We start from the raw sequence: 4,274 nt of genomic DNA on the forward strand, positions 1-4,274 counted from the left end.
TGCAAATAAAATTGTTTTATACTGTAAGCTGGAGGCGAGTGTAACTTATTTTTGTAATAAAGTTTTTATTTTTTTTATGTGTCATTAATATAAATGTGTGTTAGTATAGAAATATTCTGGTTTAAAAACTTAGAAATGCACACATTTCAGTGTTTATTTGTACTTACATAATTTTAGATAGTGGTTGCCAATAGCCTGTATGTTTCACATTAATTGGTTTTTTTTATGTTATCTTAATAAACCATTTTAGTATGTTGTATGTCAGTTACTGGGATAGCTGGGACATAGAGTGTAATTTAAAATTTGTCAATAAGTATTCATTGGAATATATGTAAATGTGCCTTGCCGGTTATTGAAACATTACCTACAAAATGAGTATGGGGTGACAAAAATTAGTTCCTGGTGCTTAATGAAACTTTTTGCCACTGATTTTATATATTACCCCGTGCTTTTTTAAAGTACATCTCTCTCAAATCTTAGCGTAAGTTTGAGGGCTACACAGAACATTTACATTTCATTCTAACATATAATGAGTATAATAGGTTGTGGAAAGTGGGTAAACTAAATGTAGCCTTCAGTAAAATTGAATCTCAGTGTAATCCTTGCTGCTGGCATTTCCCAGTTCCAAGGAGTTAAATGATCCCATCAGAGAGGTCATTGCCATGCCTATTGGCACTTTACTGTCATACCCTTTTTAAGGGACACTGTCAAGGTGTTTAAGTTAATTCTCAGAATTATTTGTTGGGATTTTAGAACAGGTTTGTTTGACTTAAAAGTAAGAACTGCATTGTCAAAGTTGAAAGATGAACATTTTTGTGAGTTCACAAATGTGTTCTTAAGAAAACATTAAAATGTGGAGCTGTGGGTTTCCAAGACTATTTGGCATTCTTAGTTTGGGTATTTGGGAGGGAAAACTGATAATTAAAAAATTGTGAAGAATTGATGGGTAATGTAAACAGTGGTGATGAAATATATACACACTCAAGTGAAATCACTTGACAGTGTTCATTTGACTAACTGAATTTAAGCCATTATAATTACTTTTAAAATTAAATAATCATTTGCACTGTTCTGATAATGGGTGCAGTTTTTGAGCAATATAATCAGAGCTAAATATGCATGTAGTGATTAGTGATGTGAACAATTAAGTACTGAGAAGAAATACTAACTGGTATTTTCAAACTTAAATTTCTGTAGTAAAATCAGTATCAAACTCTTATCAGATCAAGGAAAACAGGCAATGCATATAAACATACTTTTGAATGTTGTGTGGCCTATAAAGCAATAATGCAATTTTTATGGAATGTCATGGGATATGAGAAATGGAAATGCAAAAATAACGAATCCTTTAGTAAAAATGTCAACATGTTAAAAAGGGGAATGTTAACTAATGTAGGTTATTGCTATTTGTGATTTGTTTATGGGTTCTTGGCTTTGACAGCTTCAAAGAATGGACAGATGACAAGTTAAAGAAATGTTGTATATATTGTCAAGGAACGGGTCTTAAATCCAAGAGTCGAGTCCCTTCCTTGGGGTGAAAAAATGTATCCTTAAAGCATTCTGATTGTTAAAAAAGAAAACTTGAGTTACCTAACCAAAGCAGACGCAAGATTTTGTTTCTGCAGACTACTTGGCAATCAAAAGTGATCATCACTTTAATCAGTTTTTAGAAAGTTGCTTTGTGAGAAAATTGTGTTCGATATAGTTTCCCAAACATGCATTTTGTGGAAGGTTTTCCAGCATTGTGACTGAATCAGATGTTAGAAATGCGGGGGGGGGTGTGGATTTAGCGCAGAGAGAGCGGTTGCACACTCATGATGGCCTGGCCATTGTAGCATCGTGAGAAATTTATCTACCAATTAACTGCAAGTCTGATTTAAGAAAATACACTTTCTTCGTGATAAACTAGGAACCACATAGGAATGGATGGGTGGGGTGACCTCGGGCATTCACCTGTATATAGCTATTTGAAAAGACTTGTATGAGGGTGAATATCATCATGCTAGATGGGCAAAATTGTCACATTCAGGACAGCTTTTTTTTGATCGCTAAGCCAAAAGTCACTGTTAATCAGAAACATAGCAAAACAAAAAACAAACCAGTATGACATAGTCTTTTTAAGAGGAGAAATTAAAAAGTAGAAGTACTTCATGCATTTAGGTGAGGGAGCTATCCCCCTAGAGTAAATGATTGCTCAGGTTCCTCAAACTTCCAAGAATACCCACCATGGTTTGTTTTCTCCCCAGTGATGTACACTGTAAAATTTTTATCTGACCGTAGGAATTCAGTGGTGGGTATAAAATGAATGAATAAAGAAGTAACAGTACATAAAATGAACAGACTTGTGGGGATGGTGTTTTAAAGTGTAGTATTAATTACGCAGTAATACCACTCAATAGGGCATGCCACTACTTTCTTGAGATGCTAATTATAAACCAATGTTTAAAGACATTTTTAACTGTGGGCAAATTAGATGGACTTTTTTGTCTGTCACTTTTTAAAAAAGTACATAAGATGTAAGTTTTATTAGTACCACAGTCTGCCTTCAGTAATATGCCTAAAATATTTTTCAGGACCAGGAGCATTCAGTTGAAAGAAACAAATCTTTTTTATGAATGCAAAACAGTATTATAACTAATGCCCTGGTCCAAAATTAGGATTTTAATGATATTAACAGTAGTCTGATAAACATTTAGAAGTCTGGCATTGAGAAACAAAAGCTTGTACCTGACTAGTATTTTTATTAAAAAAAAATTAGTTCTGTTAGCTTATTTAAATTCTCTTACATTTATTTATCTGTAGAATTTATATTTATTTCATTCCTTTTATCTCACTGAAAACTGTCTGCAGGCTCTCTGATTTGGATTAGATGTGTGAAGTGCTGTCTTTTGCCAAAAACCTCAAATTACCTGTTCTTTTCAACGTAGTGGGTTTGTGCTTGTTTGGAGATCAGTTCAAAAACTATCTGTACTATCTGTACTGCCTCTGATGTTAAGATTTTATGTATAGCATAAGGAAGCTAGCTCTGACTATATTTTCCTAAGAATAAAGACCTATTTTTGTAGCATGTCTTAGGATCTCCAGGAGTCCAAGAATTATTGTGGGTGTCCTCCATCGTTTTTCATTTAACAGCTTTAAAATAGACACTTGGAATCTTTAGAAGTCTTTCGCCTTTTAATTACTCATACATTCAAAGTAACTAGCCAATGGTACAAACAAACTCCCCAAGATCCCTAATTCAGGCACACGATGGGGAGATGCTGTATAGGATAAATGTATAGTGTTGGTCTGCACTTAATTTTAATTGACGATGAAAATGTTCTGTGGTCACACACACGCCGGTGGACGCAATGAAGAAGTTACTGGTAATTTGGCTCTGCTTTTCTGGTAACAGTGCCCCGACCATTCACTGCTCCATCCATTCTCTGTCACTCTGGAGGTTTGGAGATGAGTGACGGAGGTTGTAAGTAATACAGGAGAGGGGAGTGAACAAACTTTTGCTTTAATAGAATGCTGCACATTTAGGTGACTGCGCAAATGAGGTTAGGTAGGTGAAATTGAGCTTAAAATATGTTCTATTAAGCTAAGTTGGCAAATCATTATCAAAGAATGGGGAGCTTGTAAATACATTCAGGAGGTTTTGGCTCAGCCCTAGGATTTCTTGGGGGGAGGTAGTGTTGGCCACTTCATGAAGACAAAGATCCTTTTAGGTCATTTAGTGCAGAGTTTAGTTTGTGTTATCATTGCTAAAAGTTACACTAATGATCGAAAAAAGCTTTTGTCATTTCAGAACAGTCATGGAAGTTTTATACCTGAAAAATTCTTGTACACTACTAGGGGGTTTTGAAAACCATTTACATTGCCTATTTGGTTCCCTGTGCAGATGCCAAACTAGTACTTTTTTTTTCTTGTTCACCTCAAGACTGCTGAATAAGACTTTTTGGGTGAGGGAGAAGTCCCAATAAACCACTTTGGAAATTAGTGTCTTTAACTAAGTTTCCTGAAGTGTTTTTTTTTAAACACAAGCAATAGATCAAGATAAGGTTATTTTAGAATAATTTACTACAAGCTTCAGTGAATACCTGATTTTTTACTTTGTAGAGTGGTTTAAAAACATGTTCTAATGAGTCTAATCTGAAGCTGCTATCTGTAATGTACATGAATTGTCATTTCTTCACCTTTTTAGGCTTTCAATCTGTATTCTGAAAGGATTCTTGTGATACAAAATAACATTTTGGAGAGAATTTTGGGGTACCTAAGGGAATTGACATCTG

General features: G+C 34.6%; 1 protein-coding gene across 4 annotated transcripts in view; it reads left to right on the top strand.

Annotated features, from left to right (window-relative positions):
* Window positions 1-3,071, top strand: part of SYNCRIP (synaptotagmin binding cytoplasmic RNA interacting protein) — a 28,730-nt gene extending 25,659 nt beyond the window's left edge. For all 4 annotated transcript variants that reach the window (XM_082634412.1, XM_082634413.1, XM_082634414.1 and 1 more), the window contains one exon: window positions 1-3,071. This exon is cut by the window's left edge. The gene's annotated coding sequence lies outside the window, so the exon portion shown is untranslated.
* The last annotated feature ends 1,203 nt before the right edge of the window (window positions 3,072-4,274 follow it).

The sequence above is a fragment of the Mesoplodon mirus genome (genome assembly GCF_964341445.2).
Source record: "Mesoplodon mirus genome assembly, chromosome: 10".
Lineage (NCBI taxonomy): Eukaryota > Metazoa > Chordata > Mammalia > Artiodactyla > Ziphiidae > Mesoplodon > Mesoplodon mirus.